At 38.6% G+C, this 18,653-nt stretch overlaps 1 protein-coding gene across 2 annotated transcripts in view; it reads right to left on the reverse strand.

Annotated features, from left to right (window-relative positions):
* Positions 1-16,221, reverse strand: part of RDX (radixin) — a 106,898-nt gene extending 90,677 nt beyond the window's left edge. For both annotated transcript variants that reach the window (XM_024975260.2, NM_001075749.1), the window contains 1 exon segment: positions 16,047-16,221. The gene's annotated coding sequence lies outside the window, so the exon portion shown is untranslated.
* Positions 16,222-18,653: the final 2,432 nt, after the last annotated feature.

Raw genomic sequence — 18,653 nt, forward strand, 5'->3', positions numbered from 1 at the left:
AATGTACAGATTAAATACAATTTTAAACTCACATTTTAAAATGTTAACAAAGTTCTCATTTTATTCTGATTTTCAATGTCTTCTATTATTTCTCATGCTTTAAAAATACTTAATTGGTGATTTAAAATATCACACATCTCAAATAACATACTATATAAAAATATAAAAGCATCTTGATTATCAACGAAAAGTTTTTTTAATTACAGATAACACATAGTAAAAGGAAAGATTACTAAGAGCCCAAATTCTCTCTTTCCAAGTCAAGTTCTCCCCTGTGCCCAGACTGGTAGAGAGGGACAGCAGAGAACTGATTCAGAGTCTAAAGAAATCAACTCCAGAACACTTTTCAACCTTTCTTCTACGCTGTCGAAGACAAAAAAAGGAAATACTGATTAATGTAAACTACACAAAGATAAATTTTTAAAGAAAATTAGTTTTCCTCCTTGGAAGTTTAAAAGTCCAAGTAGAGACAAATATGTTAAGAGTAACTTTTTCACCTAAGGTGGATATAAACAGCCTTAGTTTCCACACTAGCAACCGGCATGCTACTCACCAGCAAGCGAATGGCCCTCACTAAAATACAGAACTGTCCTTAAGACCAATGTTAAATTATACCTTCACCCACTAAGGCAACAGATCTAAATCTTAATCCAGGGAAAACACGCTATTTTAGGGTAAATTTTTTTACAAACATCTAACAAAATTGGGTTTTCCTCCTATAAAACTACCAAAAGATCTAACATTCTTAACCATTTAACTGTCCAGAAAAAAACTGATTATCATTCCAATTTGAAAACCTATTTTAAGTAATATATAATTACCTGAAAATCACAATATACAAGTAATATCTGTAAAGAACTTTTATTCATCATACTATGAACTACTGATAAACATACAATTAATTTTGAATTTAAAAAATGTATTTGCCCTCCCCACCCCCATCTGAAGTCTACGTCAGAAGCATCAACTCCCTTTTAAGATACTACTTTAATAAAAACGAAAATTCTTCAAATTAAAATAAAAACAAAGGATCAAAATAAGGTCATTTCTCTAAATTTTAGCTGATCACATGCTAATAAACCTCCCTACAGAGGGAACTTCATCATGAGAAATTTCTCACCTAATACAATTGGGTATGAAATTCAGTGAGAAGCATGAACTATCTCATCTCTCTCTTGTTGCTTAACTCTTAACTAGAAAATGACAGATACTCCATCTCTACGATCACCTACTTTCATGAACTTTACTGTACTTCAGTCCTAGCTTCCACTTCTAAATCCTCCTTTTAATCCCTACTATCAGATCATCTCAGGTCTTGAAACAGCCGCTCAACCAATCTTTTACACCATCTCCTGCAATGCAGGCAGATTCTTTACCATCTGAGCCACCAGGGACACCCATTTATAAGTTAGTAACTCCCAAATCTGTATCTCTAGTCTTGTTTAGCTAACTTGGCTTGCTCAGCATCTAAATGACACCTCAAATTCAGCATGTCTATAAAACAGCTTAAACCTCTACACCCCATAGTCAAATCTGTTTTTTCTGCAAGTCTTAGTGACATATTTCTATATTGATAATATCTTTCCTATGTTTTTTTAATATCTCTACTACATCTACAGTGATGATCCCCTTTCCTTTCCTAATACTGTCCATTTTGTCTTCCTTTTTGATCAGTTAACCTTGCCAGGAGTTTGCTTCATTTATTGGTCTAAAAACAAGCTTTCAGTTTTATCAATCTGCTTATTTCTCTGCTTTATTTAAATTTCTGTCCTACTTCTCATCACTTTTCTTCTCAGTAGTTGGCTTTGACTCTGTGGCTAATTTTCTAATCCCTGAAACTGAAAGTCTACCTAAGTAATTTCCAATCTTTTTTCTCATATAAGAGAAATGCAGAAATTTCTTTCTGCATTAAGGTCACAAACTAAATACATCCCACTATAAGGATATTCCAAATTTAAAGTGATCTCCCTATTTTGCCACTGAGACTATTTTAAAATAATTATCTGATTATGTAAAATAATCTAAATTCCTCAAACATAAAACATGAGCATCTTTATCAAATTTTTGAAGTTACAGTGTTTTCCAGATTACATAAAGTACTTTTTGATTCTATCACTAAAATTTTTATCTTAAGCCACAACTACTCACTTATATAAAACCTTAGTAGGACTTTATATTCTAGGTGTGTTATTTTTAAATGACTTTTTAAAAACCAGTTCTCCTCTAAACTTCTCAGCCTCGTTTTTACACTTAAATCACTTATCAGATGAGCTCCATGAGCCTTCCAAACTGATATGTACTAAAGGCATTTCAGGTCAGTTTCTTAAACAGTACATCCATGCTTAAGACAAAACATCTTGCAATGAGTTCCTACGAAAACAAATCTAAATCTCCTTTCGGCGGGGGCGGATAACTAGGGGGAAAAATATCTTATATTTAAAACTCTTCTATTTTTCTGTACCACTGTCATTACTGTTTAACTCTAGGTGCTTCAGTGTCCAATTATAATTTCTACTCACTACTAAGTTTTAAATTTTCAAACAAAATGGTTAGAGACCTGGCAGCAGAGTCTACGTTTATTTCTACATTTATTATATACTACAGTCAAAGAATTCATTTCCATTATATCCAGTGCTTGGTCAGTTTCGTTTCTTTTTTGACTGTTCCAGATATAAATGAAAATAAAGTATGTTTGCATTTGATAAGTTAGATCCAGCCGGATCAAGTATTTAATGTTGTGTTTCCAGTCTCTCTACTTTCAGTTTAGTTTGTATGCTAAGTCACTCTAGTCGTGTCCGACTGTTTGCGACCCTATGGACTGTAGCCCGCCAACTGTCCATAGGATTCTCCAGGCAAGAATACTGGAGTGGGTTGCTATTTCCTTCTGCAGGGGATCTTCCCGACTCAGAAATCAAACCTGTGTCTCTTAAGTCTCCTGCATTGGCAGGCGGGTTCTTTACCACTAGCACCACTTAGGAAGTCCCTTCAGTTTAGCTGATTAAAATGAGAAAAAAATGTATTACCTTTTTTCAACTGACTGTGGATGTTAATTTCTTCTTATGAATTGCCAGTTTTTTAATTTCATTTTTTATATGGTTTTAGGCGACTTCATTTTCACTTTTCACTCTCATGCATTGGAGAAGGAAATGGCAACCCACTCCAGTATTCTTGCCTGGAGAATCCCAGGGACGGGGGAGCCTGGTGGGCTGCTGTCTATGGGGTCGCACAGAGTCGGACACGACTGAAGCGACTTAGCAGCAGCAGCCCTGGTGGCTCAGAACATAATGAAACTGTCTGCAATGCAGGAGACCTGGGTTTGATCCCTGGGTTGTGAAGATCCCCTGGAGAAGGGCATGGCAACCCACTCCAGTATTCTTGCCTGGAGAATCCCATGGACAGAGAGACTGGCGGGCTACAATCCATGGGGTTGCAAAGAGTCAAACACAACTGTGCAACCTAGCAAGCAATCAACGCTGTTATTAGATGAGTAAAGGTTTAGAATTATTCTATCTTTGTAATAAATACTTCCTTTTTTCATTCAGTAATAATTCAATAGCATATAAAATTCTAAATCAACTATTATTCTCTCAGTATTTGGAAAATACTAGTTTTCTCGTGGCATCTGTTACTGATGAAAAGTCTGCTGTCAATTTAATCCATTCCAGGTATGCTTTTTCTCTCTGCTTTCCTTTAAGATTGTGTGTGTGAGCACATTCTTTAGATTTGCTTCTATTTCTCTTGCTGAGGATTTGGTAAGCTTTCTTTTTCTGAAGCCTCGTGCTTTTCTCAAATTCTGGAAAATTATTAGCCACTGTCTCTCCCAGTCAGCAATTCTTTACTTAGATACATACTGACTGTCTTTTGTTTTCTAATCCATGGCTACAAATTCTTATTTTTCATTTCTTTACCTGTCTGTGTAACACTCCTCCAGTCACTAATTCTCTGCAGGTGTTCTTAATGTTTTACCTGTCCACTACATTAAATTTTAAGTGATTATATCAACTTCTAAAAATTCACTTTTAGTCTCTTAAAAAAATTTTAATGCTATACTATTTTATAATTTGCATTGAATCCTTTTATCCCTACAATGTTTATTTTATATCCCTATAAAACTTTGTTTCCAATTCATTATGATTTGTTTCTTTATGGGGTTTATAATTTTAGTCAGAAAGCTCATGTCCCTAACCACTCCCCAGTGTGGGATTTCTGTAAGCCCTGAGTTGTCTATGTAACCTTACAGAGGTATTTCAGGTTTGCTCCTACCAGAATACAGTACCAGAAGTTTTAATTGCCCTAAATCAATCTTCTCAAGAAAATAAAGGACAGAAACGGCAAGGACCTAACAGAAGCAGAAGAGATTAAGAAGAGGTGGCAGAAGAAGAACTATACAAAAAAAGATCTTAATGACCCAGATAACACAATGGCGTGGTCACTTACCTAGAGCCAGATATCTTGGAGCGTGAAGTGGGCCTTAGGAAGCATCATGAATAACAAAGCTAGTGGAGGTAATGCAATTCCAGGTGAGCTATTTCAAATCCTAAAACATGATGCTGTTAAAGTGCTGCACTCAACATGCCAGCCAATTTGGAAAACTCAGCAGTGACCACAGGACTGGAAAAGGTCAGTTTTCATTACAATCCCAAAGAATTTCAAACTCCCATAAAACTGCGCTCATTTCACATGCTAGCAAGGTAATGCTTAAAATCCATTAAGATATGCTTCAACAGTCCACGAACCAAGAACTTTCAGATGTATAAGCTGGATTTAGAAAAGGCAGAGGAACCAGAGAAAAGGCAGAGAAACCAGAGATCAAATTGCCGATATCTGTTGAATCATAGAAAAAGCAAGGGAATTCCAGAAAAACATCTACTTCTGCTTCATTAACTACACTAAAGCCTCTGACTGTGTGGATCACACAGTCACACTGTGTGATCACACTGTGGAAAATTCTTAAAGAGATGGGAATACCAGACCACCTTCCCTGCCTCCTGAGAAACTTGTATTCAGGACATGTAGCAACAGTTAGAACCAGAAATGGAACAATGGGCTGGTTCAAAATTGGGAAAGGAGTAAGTCAAGGCTGTATACTGTCACCCTATTTATTTAACTTCTATGCAGAGTACATCATGCAACGTACTGGGCTGGATGACTCATAAGCTGGAATCAAGACTGCTGGAAAATGTATCAACAACTTCAGATATGCAGATACCACTCTAATGGCAGTAAGTGAAGAGGGTAAAAGAGCAGAGTGAAAAAGCCGGCTTAAAATTCAACATTCAAAAAACACGGGCATCTGGTCCCATCACTTCATGGCATATAGGATAGGAAAACATGGAAATAGTGACAGATTTTATTTTCCTGGGCTCCAAAATCATTGTGGATGGTGACTGCAGCCATGAAATTAAAAGACGTTTGCTCCCTGGGAGAAAAGCTGTGACAAACCTAGTGAAAGTCAGTTGTGTCTGACTCTCTGCAACCCCATGGACTATACAGTCCATGGAATCCTCCAGGCCAGAATACTGGAGTGGGTAGCCATTCCCTTCTCCAGGGGATCTTCCCAACCCAGGGATCGAACCCAGATCTCCCACAGTGCAGGCAGATTCTTTATCAGCTGAGCCACAAGGGAAGCTTCATGAAAAACCTAGACAGCATACTAAAAAGCAGAGACATCACTTTGCTGACAAAAATCCATACAGTCAAAGCTATGGTTTTTCCAGTAGTCATGTACAGATGTGAGAGCTGGACCATAAAAAAGGCTGAGTGCCAAAGAATTAATGCTTTCATTATAGTGCTAGAACAGACTCCTGAGAATCTCTTGGACTGCAAGGAGATCAAACCAGTCAATTCTAAAGGAAATCAGTCCTGAATATACATTGGAAGGGACAGATGCTGAAGCACTCCTAAACTCTGGCCAAATGATGCAAAGAGCCCACTCATTGGAAAAGACCCTCATGCTAGGAAAGATTTGAGGGCAGGAGGACAAGGTGACGACAGAGGATCAGATGGTCAGATGGCATCACCAACTCAATGCATGTGAGTTTGCACAAACTCTGGGATATAATACAATTCATGGGGTCGCAAAGAGCCAGACAGTACTTAGAAACTGAACAACAACCGATCAATTTTTACCCTCTTGATTTAGCACTTTAATACCATATCAGACCCCATGGCCACACCCTAGAGAAGTTAGCAGATACTCAAGAGAGCTTGCTCACGTCCTGATCATTGTTATTTGCTAAACCATATGGCTGCGGAGCCCTTCCTGTGCCAGGTCTCACTGGTAAACAAGAACAAAGGGAAAAAGTGAGCATTACTTGCATGCCAGACTATAAACTAAGTTAAAGCATTCAAATTACAGTAAGAGTATTCATCAAACATAGGATCAGCTAGGCAGGTAAATAAACATCACATACATAAGATTTTGCAAAACTTCTTAAAGTTAAGTATTAATCAATTACTGGAATTAAATAAAGGTAAATAAAAAAGGTAAAGGTAAATAATTAAGTTTCCTTTTCCCTAAAGAAATAATTTATCCAAGTTTGTCAAATTAGAGTTACTGCAAGATACACTCTTTAGAAAAGGACTTTTTAAGCAAAATAACTCTATTGAAGTTTTAGGTTTAGTATGAACACTCTGGTGACATAAAACAAATATATCACAGGCCAACATATACAAAACCAGGTTTACACACACACTAAGCTTTTAAAATCTCCAACAAGCCTAACTGATCTATATGAACTGTGGAAAGTGAATGGCCTAACAAAAAGTCTCTGCAAATAAGGATATAGTTGACTTCTAAAAGAAGTTTCTAAAATACTATTTTCAGACCAGCGTTCTCTCTTGAAAATCAAGTAGCATCATAAACTGACTCCATATTTCTGGAAAATAAGTTGTCAATATATAACAAAAGCAACAAAGCTTCTTTGAACAGGAAATCTACTTTGGAGTATATTCCAAATAAATAAATAAACAAAACAAAGCAAAGTGTACAAAGATATTCTCAGCAGTACAACAATATTATAACAGCCAATGATTAAAATCAAAATCACAATTAAAGTAATGTGGAAATTACATGATAAGATGGACAAACTGTGTCAACATTTACATAAGGATAAGTAAAAATGTGGAATACATAGCCACTTATTATAATTAAGTAAAAAAGCAGGTATCCTTACAAAGGATTTTGGATATACGGAACTGAGCATTTAATACTAACTATATCCTATTTTTCATTAAGCTACTAATTTTAAAAATCAAATAAGAATTTTAAAAATATATTTCACTACATACCAATTTATTCCTATCATGGTATACATAAGAATTCTACGTTATATTTTTTAGTGTGAAGCTGTGTATGCTGCTGCTGCTGCTAAGTTGCTTCAGTCGTGTCCGACTCTGTGCGACCCCATAGATGGCAGCGCACCAGGCTGTGTATAAATGTAGTTAAATCCTAAGATTTTAGCCAATTTAGGGATCATCAAAAAATATTTATCATAATATTATTCAACCTCAATAGTACATTTCTAGTCCTTCTATGATTATATTAGCACATTTTTTTTTTCTCCTTCAAAATGGCACCTGTTAGTAGCAGAATGAACAATTTAATAAAATGTCACATGAAAAGCCAAGGTACCTAGATACATGTCCTTGGTTTATACCTCTAACTGGTTCATCTTGAAAATTGGATTTCACTGCCTTCCTTTCTTTCTTCTCTAGAAAAATGATAGCATATAATCACTTAACCACTGTATATCAAAGATATATAATAAAAACAAACTCTTCTCCCCTTACCCTCATAACAAATAATTATTGACAAAAAATCTACTCTTTCCTCCCCGCTCTTTCTAAATTTCTTAGGGGTCTCACCCAACCTCTTTTCTACACTGGCTCCCACAGAAGCAATGAAGCAGTCATGGCAAACAGTATTAAGAGACACCGCCAACATACACATCTCTCATTTCCAGAAAATGCATGAACATGTACTCAAACACAGCGCCATATTTCAGAGACAAAACACTCATATAAAACTTTCCCTTCTTCGTCCTTTAACTCTGAGGATGACCCGAAAACAGCCTCTTTTCTTCCGTACAATGGAAAAAACAGCCTCACACTTAACACCTCCACAACAGCAGACTCTCCCCACCTGTCAGGGGTAAAACAGGTGTTAAGTCTGCCCATACTGGGCCTACAATGATGCTTCAATAATTTATACGAGGATGCCTCATTTTATTCTTAAGATATTCTTTTCCGCAAGCATAACTGTACTTTTTCTTTCTGTCTTTTGAGACCTCATCTCTGAATATAAATGTGGTCTCTCCAAAGACCATAAAATTACAAAAGGATTCCTCTGCCACCTTACTGGGGATTAAGAAGCAGGATAACAAAGTACAAACTGAATTAATAAGGTAATTCTGGCAGTCAAATTAATGCAATAATGGCATCTAGCAAAAAGTTCTTAATCACTTTTCTCCCCCAACACAGGACCTCTGTTAAGTCTATGAACTCCTTCCTAGAAAACTATCTTTCAAATACATAAAATAACACAGTATCACATAAAAAACCAATTATATTGAACTATAACTATCAAAAATATAAAACGTATAAAATATATACAGTAACATGTGCTTTATTAATCTTTAAATAAATATCTACCAGTGTATCTAATAATTAAACTTTAAGTAATGATGGGTATTAAACACCATTCTGAGATACGCAACAATAATGCATCATTAAAATATCTACAATTTCTATTAGAAACAGTCTCTGCTACTGCTGCCCACATTCATAATGGAAGAAAACATGTAAAGATGTAACTGTTCTCTCTATTCAAGTTTACAGACCTACAGCTTTAAAACCTCAAATATACGAAGAACCATTTATTAAATTTTTTAGCTCTGTAAGTACTGAATCTAATAGAAGTAATAATGTACTTTACCTACATAATGCCATGTAGACTTTCCAAGAGAAGCAGAGGATAAGAAGTTTAGCTCCAAAAAAGAAACAAGGCCAAAAGCAAGGACAAGGGTAGTAAATGGAATTATTTGCAGAAAGCTCACTCTTCAGCCACTTTACCTACATCTAATCTTCCTAATAACTGCCCTTCCTCCTTCTGACCAAGTTAAGAATCACAATCCCTTTTTCTTCTAACTAAGCAAATGAAGATTCAAATAAGTCACTTGCCCAAGGTAATAAAGCTAGTCAACAAAGCCAGAAGTCCTCTTCGTCCAAGTCCTGAGCTCTTTTGGCTATCCTATTCTGCGTTCGTCTGACATCATTCTAGAGAAGCTCACCCCAATTACCAGAGCATTTCAAGAAGTTAAAGCTCTTTCTTCTACGGTTTTCAGGTCAAAAAGACTACTTCTAAACATGCTGAAAGTGCACATTAATATTGATGTAATTACCTTTGTAAACTAATTTCCTGTAAGGGAGGCATGCAGTTCTAAATAAGGTATTAAGTACTTGCTTATGTAGGAACTGATTTCTGTTCAAGGAAATAAAATATTCAACATTTTTGAGCAATATACACATTACTGGAAATGCAAAGCAAATTTCTAGAACCTAAAACAAACATAAAGCAAAAAGCTAAGTTTTACACTGAATCTAAATTCTTTTCTAAATGAATTTTTTAAACTTAAAAAAGAGAAAACACTATATCTGTACTGTTTCCTAGGAGGGCAGAAAAACAACACAGTATCATTTGCAAAAATTAACTGCAAATGTTGAAAGGTAAGAAAGCTAAATCCAGTCCAATTTCTTCACTTTACATTTAAGGAAACACCAAAAATTCATATAATAAATGTTTAAAAATGGGAAAACAAAGATAGGTTCAAGTAAGTTCCCTAGGTACAGGAAAGAAGAAACATCTCTAACTGACCTGAGGAATTCTCTCCACATGTTTTGAAACACCAGCTATTACAGTAACTTAATTTTCAAAGCAGACTAAAGTCAGAATGTTTCTGAAATATCTTTAAAATTAGACAGTACTCTGTGATGCAGTCAGTAAGGTTTCATGGCAGTCCTATCACTAAGTTTCTAACTTCTGAAATATTTGATCTCCTTCTGAGAAACTGGAATGGTGTCTGGCTCACAGTAGGGCCTCAGATGTTTGTTAGTAAATTAAGTACATAATATTCACTGGAACTTTTCTGTTGATCATTATCAAGGTCAATTATTTTCCTCTCAGATGAGTGAACTGGTAAGCAACAGGCTACAAGAAACAGCAACCATGAATGTTGGGGAAAAAAACAAAAACCCCTAACGAGGTCTTCCAAATTCAGGCCTTTATCATCACACTTAAGACTCTTTCAATAATCTCATTTAATTTGACAATCAAATTTAAAGGCCAGTTAATTCAACACATTTAATAATATCTATCATTGTCATGCTGTCATTAGTAGTTAGATATAAATGGTAAGCACTTCAGGTATAGTCATCTCTTGGTACTCACAGGGGATTGGTTCCAGGACCCTCCTGTAGACACCAAAATCTAGAAATGTTCAAGCCCCTTATACAAAATACATGTGCATCTTTATACATACATGGGCTTCCCAGGTGGCACTAGTGGTGAAGAACCCACCTTCCAATGTAGGAGATATAACAGACTAGGATTCAATCCCTGGGTTGGGAAGATCCCCTGGAGGAGGGCAAGGGCAACCCATTCCAGTATTCTTGCCTGGAGAATTCTATGGACAGAGGAGCCTGGCAGGCTACAATCCATAGGGTCACACAGAGTTGGACACAACTGACGAGACTTTAAATTAAATTTAAATTAAAAAAATAAATAAAAATGAAATTAAAAGACGCTTGCTCCTTGGAAGAAAAGTTATGACCAATGTAGATAGCATATTGAAGAGCACAGACATTACTTTACCAACAAAGGTCCATCTAGTCAAAGCTATGGTTTTTCCAGTAGTCATGTTTGGATGTGAGGCTGGACTATAAAGAAAGCTACACACTGAAGAATTGATGCTTTTGAACTGTGGTGTTGCAGAAGACTCTTGAGAGTCCCTTGGACTGCAAGGAGATCCAACCAGTCCATCCTAAAGGAAATCAGTTCTGGGTGTTCATTGGAAGGACTGATGCTGAAGCTGAAACTCCAATACTTTGGCCACCTGATGGGAAAAACTGACTCACTGGAAAAGACCCTGATGCTGGAAAAGATTGAAGGCAGGAGAAGGGGACAACAGAGGATGAGATGGTTGGATGGCATCACCAACTCAATGGACATGAGTTTGAGTAAACTCTCGGAGTTGGTGATAGACAGGGAGGCCTGGCTTGCTGCAGTCCATGGGGTCTCAAAGAGCCGGACACAAATGAGCAGATGAATGAACTGAAGAGACTTAGCATGCACACATATACATATAAAATATATCTGCATATAACCTATACACATCCTCCCATATACTTTAAATTATCTCTACATTACTTATAATACTTAATACAATGTAAATACTATGTAAGTAAGTGTAAATACAATGTTAAATGCTATGTAAATAATTGTAAATACAATGTAAATACTTGCCAGCATGTGGCTTTCAAGTTTTACTTTTTGGAACTTTCAGGAACTCTCCCCTACCCCCATGGAATATTTTCAATCAAGGTTGGGAGAATGCACAGATTAGGAGCGCCAACTTTGCTTAATAACCAAACTAGAATTTTATAGTTTCCTTCAGTCTAGAATCTAGAAACAGCTTAAATATCAAGACTGTTAAGGATGGCTAATGAAAGTTTAGCCCATCCCACACTCACGATAAAAGCCAAGACATGACTAGATTCAATTAACCAGGGCGAGATCTCCTATGTCCCCATTCTCCCTTTTAATGCTCCCTCTATTACACTTGTGCCCACATCATTCTGAAATCTACCAGGATTTCTGATTACAAAAAATTACTCTGGTTATGAAACACAAGAAGTTTTTTCTTAACAAAAAACAAAAAATTCAAATCACAAAAAACTATGCTTACAATGCTGTTACACTGAATATGAATTACAGTTTATATACACAAACAGCATTTAAATACATGTCATGGTATATAAAATGGCACAAGCATATTCCCATTAAAGTGTGATGGTCTCATTATCTTACTTAACAAATGCAAACAATATCTGGCATATGATTATAAATGTCCAAATGTATGAATGATACCTTAAAGCAAGAGTCAGCAAACTTCTTTGCAAAGGGCCAGATTAAGTAAACCTTTCAGGTTTTGTGGCCCACAAAACCTGTTGCAACTACTCTCTGTTGTAGCACAATAGCAAAACCATAGACAACAAGGCAAATCAATGAGCTATCATGTGTTGAAATAAAACTTTATTTACAAAAACAGGTAGCAGGCTGAATTTGGTCTACAAACTAGCTTGCTGATCTCTTCTCCAGTTAACAGTAAAGAGAACGTCATGTTCCAATCAATCAACTTTACTAGAACTAAAAGTTTCTTATTTCAAATGTATGTAAATTATGCAGAGAAGCAACCAATGTTTCTAGAGCATCCTATTCATATTAGAGCATCTCATGTAAAAGTAAAGTCCAATGACCTTATTGACATATATAACTAGCCTCTATAAAATGTATTTTAGAATTCTGCTGAAAAAAAATTAAAATTCTATGAATTTGCAAGAACTTCTATACATATTGGTTATTCAAAAAAACGCACCTATACAGGGACGTCCTGGTAGTCCAGCAGTTAAGAGTCCACCTTCCAAAGAAGGAGAAGGAACTAGGATCCCACATGCCACAGGGCAACTAGGCCCGCAGGTCACAGCTACAGAGCCCACTGGCTCTGGAGCCCATGCACTTCAACTAGAAAGAAGCCCGTGCTCAGCAAGGCGCAATCCCTAATGCGGCACAAAGACACCATGTGCTGCAACTAAGGCCCAATGCATCAAAAGTGAGTAATGTTAAAAAAAAAAAAAACTACACAAATGCTAACCTGAAAAAAACCCTCTAAGAAGTGCAAGACTGGATTCACTATTAAAAAGAACGAAAAAATAAAGAAATGAATCATATGAACCATACTTTCTTTCCAAAGAGTTTCCAGGCAAAAATCTCCGTCTATCATAGGGACATTTCACTATCCAAAATCATAAACCCTTTTTTAAAGGATATTTTCCAGTGTCAGTTATATACCATACCCTAGGAAGAAAACAAAAAGTGAATTCACCTTCAATCATGAAAAAAATTTACACAGGTATGTAAACACTTCTTATAGGAAATTCCATTTCGACTTTAAATGATGAAAAATCCAAGCAATTTTAAGTACTGAATACTAAACACAGTAATAAACAAACATCCTTTCACTGTTTGTTACAAAATAACCTTACTTTTAAAGACTTTAAAATTGCAAATAAGGGATATATATATATATGGTATATATTTACCCTTCCATAAATATTGGCATTTTCTACATATGAGGAATGGCTAATAGCAATTACCTATGAAAAACAAGACCGGGGGGTGTTCTGGGAAGTTGGGGAGAACTTTTACTTTTCTCTTAACATCTTTCTGGGTTTTTTAACTTTGTCATAAAACTTATTAATTTTATAGTCATTTAAAGTGGTTTAAAATATGTGCAATGTAAATGAATATTGAAAAATATACCAAGAACTAATATAAACAGTAAAGCAGGATTCCTCTGAAAGAGGCTAGAAATTGAGGAAATCTCTGGGGTCAGACGAGACACCAACCACTCAACAGAGCATATAGTTGCTGCAGAAGTTAGGGAAGTTCCCTGAAGGGCTCCTGACACCACGAGGTTTAAAATCACCTTGTAAGAGTGGAATCTACAGCAGTCCAATCCGGTTCCACTGACTCCAGTAAGCCAAGGGTAGTTAGCAGGGTCCTGAGAAGAGCGACTGGTCCGCAGGATGTACAAGCCATCCAAGAAAGGGTGACTTTCTTGACTTCCCAGACTGACACCAATACTATAGTATTGTATTAACTACTCCCTATCAAGTATGTTCCCCAACATGACTATCCTCACAGTCTTAATAAGACACATTGTTTTAGGCTTTGGTCTTTGGGAAATATTGATTAAAATTTGTCATTTTGAAATGATGTATGTTAAGTTGAATTAAGTTAAAAATAAATGAAAAAACTTGACTCCCATCCTAACTGAAGATTTCAGACTCCATTGTACTAGAAAATTACATTAGATAGATTATATTAGAAGATTCAGATCTGAAATTAAGATAAAATGCATACAGACTTTCATTTCAACCGCCTGCCAAAGATAAAAATGAATAATAAAATCCAATTCTGCTCCTGGGAATAGAGAAGCAAAAAATCAAGAAATACCCCTTGTTCTCTGAGACTACTGAGTGTTAGCAAAAGAGAGAAAGAACAGCAGTCTGTCATTTCTCACCACCACAGAAAAAAGGTATCAATTTAATTTCCAGTTAATGCAAATGTCCAAAACAAAGGACAGACTAAACATATTTTCCCCATGCTGAAATTAATTTCAGTTCTGAGCCTCTCCTACGCTCTGCCATGCTTGGGAACACAGGAGTGAACAAAACGATGTATAATCCACAAGGGCAAGAATTCAACATTCCTAAATGCCACAAATTTTGTTTCATTTAAATATACTGTAAAGAATTTCAATGCGTATCTATTCATCCCTCACTAAAAAAGCATTGTTTATTAAATACCATTATGCATTTTACAAAAGTAATTAAGCAAAAGAAACAAAGTGCAATTCATTTTACAGATGAATTATAATCCACTAACTTCAAAAGAAATGTTTTACGTTTTTACCACATTTGAGGTAATTATTAGCCTTTGGAAGATAAAGCACACGTGAAAATAATGTAATACTGAAAAAAAATTTAAATGCAACCCTGAATATCAGTCTCTCTTCTTAACTCTAATAATGCTGTTATGGCAAACGGATTAAGCCATTATTTATCCAGCAAATGAACAGGGCAATTGTTCATTCAGAGCTCCATCCGAAATATAAAAGAGTATTTAGTGCTCTAAAAAAAATGTATGCTCAGTAAACAATAGATTGCAATGCCTATTTTCGAGCGCTCGTTGATCAAACAAATGCTTACTATCTTAGGTATTTACATCATGCTTGCCTATTGCCACAGAACTCATTAACATTTCGACAAAAATTTCAAGTAGATAGATTTTAAAATATATCGTTGATGTAGCTGACTTTCAACACATTTCCAGCCTCGTTAATAACCACTCCTTAATGGTATTTTAAAAAAAGAAAAAACCGCTCAATACATGGTGTGAATAAAGAACCATGCTACATCTGTATAGGATGTGATGCGCTCTATTTAAAATAATATAGTGCTTTCCCCCCACCCCCCGCCCCTTTCAAAGTTAGCCTGAGAATTACGTTTACAACCCTTTAAAGGAAGAGGGGACTGTAATGTACTCAACTTGTCTACTGGGGTCTAAGATCCAAAATCGGAGAAAGTTACGGGGCTCGGGGGGCGCCCGCAACTTCAGCAGCAGCAGCAGCAGGTAGGGCCAGGGCCGGAGCCGCCAGGGCCGCCGCGCGGGTGCGGGGGGCCGCTAGCGCCCCGAGCCCCGTCACGCAACCTCCCTTTGCCGCCACGGCGGAACTCACGCTCTCTAGTAATTGAACACCTTTACTTTCAAATCGGAGACCGGGGAGAAGTAGTAATAAATTCCTTTCCTACCACAGCAAAAAAAAAAAAAAAAAGTCATTTTTCCTACGCTTAAATCTGAATTCTCAAGACTGCCTAGAAGGGACGAGCCAGGCCGAGCCCGGGGCGACGCCCGAGCGGCGGGAGCCCGACCGAGCCCGGTGCCGACGCTGAGGGCGGACCCGCGCCCGGCGGGGAGCAGCTCGCGGCGGCGTGTTCAGGCCGCGGTAGAGACGCCGGCCAAGCCTCGCGGCGTCCGCGACCCCGGGAGCGGCCTGGCCTGCCGGACCGTTAGGACAGGCGGCGCCGCGGCCCTGGCGGCGAGGCCACCGGGCAGCACCGGGCGCCGCGACTTCTCGCCGCCACCTCAGCGGCTCCGGCGGAGCCCGGGAGCGGCAGTGGGGGAAGGGAGCGCGCCGGCGGCTTACCTCAGGAGCGGGCGGCTCCTTCCCGCCGCGAGAGTGGCCGGGGCGCTGCGCGGCGGTGGCGGGCGAGCGGCTGCGGCAGGGGGAGAGAGAAAGAGAGAGAGAAGCGGCGGTGGAGCGAGCGCCGGGACTCCGAAGAGCAGAGGTACCGCCACCACCGCAGACAGCTCCGCAATATGGCTGCCCGGCGGCTCCTCGGGGGAGAGGCGGGGCTGCCCCGCGCCCCCCGCCTCCCCCTGCCGGCCGGCCGGCCTCGCGCCGCGGCCCGGGCGCCAACGCCGCTGCGGCGGCCGCCACCCGGCCGCCCGCGCCCCGCCCCGGCCCAGCCCCGCCCAGCCCCTCGGGCTCGCCGCCACTCGCCGGCCGGGGCGTCGCCCGGAGGAAGGGAGGGTCTCCGTCCGGGGCGGGGACGCGCAAGGATCCGGCCGCGGCTCCGGGAGTCCCTAGGGAACGGGGCCGAACGCGGGGGTGGGCGACTCCTTCCGTGAGGGGGACTGGGCTAGAGTGAAGCCCGATGCCCAGGGAAGCGGAACCGCCCAAACCCAGAGCTGGGAGTGGGCCTGCCGCTTCCCCGCGACCGGTGGAAACTTGAAACTCCCGCTGGTGCCAGAAAATTCAGAGGGCGTTTCCATCGCCCCCAAGGAGGCATTCTTTCCCAGGGAATCAAGGACCGAGTGGAGTGCGTTACTTGGCTGTTGAAAGCTTGAAAATCCTGGACCGGGAGAGAGAAAAAGGCCTGCCTTAGAGGGATTTATATATACAATGAAGAACTTTATTTTGGCAGTGTTTACCCAACCAGAAAACTGGCTTTTTCAGGGACAATTTTTAGGCCCCACCAAAACCCCAATCGAGAGTGCAAATTTTTATCCAGGCAAGGAAGAAGTCAGTAAAAGAAAAATGATGCAAGTGGGACCGCAAAGAGCAGCCAAACCTAATTATCTTTGACTTTGTGAAAGTTAGGCATTTGATCATGGTCTGACTAGCCCACTCGTTTTGGTAGTGGTCGAGACTAGACAGACTTATGGTCAATGTTCTGTCATCTACTCCCATTCCTCTTGTATTTTCTGGGATTCAAAGAGCAAAACTTGCTCTGCGTATGGAAATACCAAATGCACAAAATCAGATTAGCCTAGTCTGCCCTGCTTTATATAGTTTACTTTTTATTAACAGTTTGAAAATGAAAAAGTTGCTCAGTCATGTCCAACTCTTTGTGACCCTATGGTCTGTAGCCCGCCGGTCTCCTCTGTCCATGGAATTCTCCAGACAAGAATACTGGAGGGTAACAATTCCCTTCTCCAGGGGATATTCCTGATCCCAGGATGGAACCAAGGTCTCCTGCATTGCAGGCAGATTCTTAAGGGTCTGAGCCAGCACTGAAGCCCATTCAAATACAACCTCACCAGTGTACTCAACTTTTCTAGAACAAATAATCTGTATCCTTCTTGCTTTACTGTTTGTCTTCCCTGAGACTATAGCTTTTTCCTGAAACTCTCCTCTGATCACTTTTATTAAATTAAACACTCTTCAGCGTGTTTCCACCATTGTCCTTTGAGACCACTTGGAAACAATTAAAAGTCCCAAGAGTTAATTCTAAGGCCTTTAGAGTGCAGAGTCCTCGAAGATGGGAACCAGGTGTGTGCTTTTCTTTAACTATAGGATTACTCCCTGACCTCCCTGGGGTGGAACAATTATCCGAGTGATTTTTCAGACTTCTACAACAAGCTGCATGCATAAAGATAGTCAAACTATTGTGTAAAGTCCTAGATAGTACACCAATCAAACATTTGCAACAGAAAATGAAGCATTCATTATCATTTGTCACATGACGGGCACTGGTATGAAATGCTTTATAAGACTGTCTTTTTAAAATAATTATAACAACCCTGAGTTTGAGGTAAATATTATTGACGTTTTTAAAAAACCCATAAATAGAGCCTCAAAGGAGTTAAGTAATTTGCTTACTGTAACACAGGAAGTTGTGGAATCTGACCAAACGCAGTATCATTTGATTCTAAAGCCTTGATTTTATCCTATACTCTTCAACAGCAAACAGAGGAGAAATTGTAACACTTCAGTCAGCTATCATATTAGTAACTGTTTAAATGAAGGATAATATTCAATGCTGGTGAGATTAAAAAGGTGCTGAGAGACATTGTGAGTGGAGTGTAAACAGAAACAACCTGTTTAGAAAAATTTGGCACTGTGATTCAACCTATAAAAATGTTCATACCCTTGTAACCCATAATCTCATAACTGGGATTCTTGCTGAATGAAATAATCTGTAATAGAGCAAAAGTTTTATTCATAAACTGTATGTCATACTTTATAAGATGCAAAAATAACGATTGTGGAAATTAAATGTCTTAAAGATAGCTATAAATACTTAGTAGCATTTTAGGTAACAGCTTAAAATATATAGCATTAAGTGGTAAAAAAAAAGAAAACGCTACAAGTTGTGAAACTAATCATGCAGTATGATCACATCCATGTTTTGCTTTAAAAAAAAAAAAAAAAGACACCTATGAGGTGTTAGACAAAAAGAAAAATTGAAACACAGAGTTGTCTCAGGATAGTGTTTCTACGGGCATCTGTTCCCCCTGCCCCTTATTC

The sequence above is a fragment of the Bos taurus genome, chromosome 15 (assembly GCF_002263795.3).
Source record: "Bos taurus isolate L1 Dominette 01449 registration number 42190680 breed Hereford chromosome 15, ARS-UCD2.0, whole genome shotgun sequence".
Taxonomy (NCBI): Eukaryota; Metazoa; Chordata; class Mammalia; order Artiodactyla; family Bovidae; genus Bos; species Bos taurus.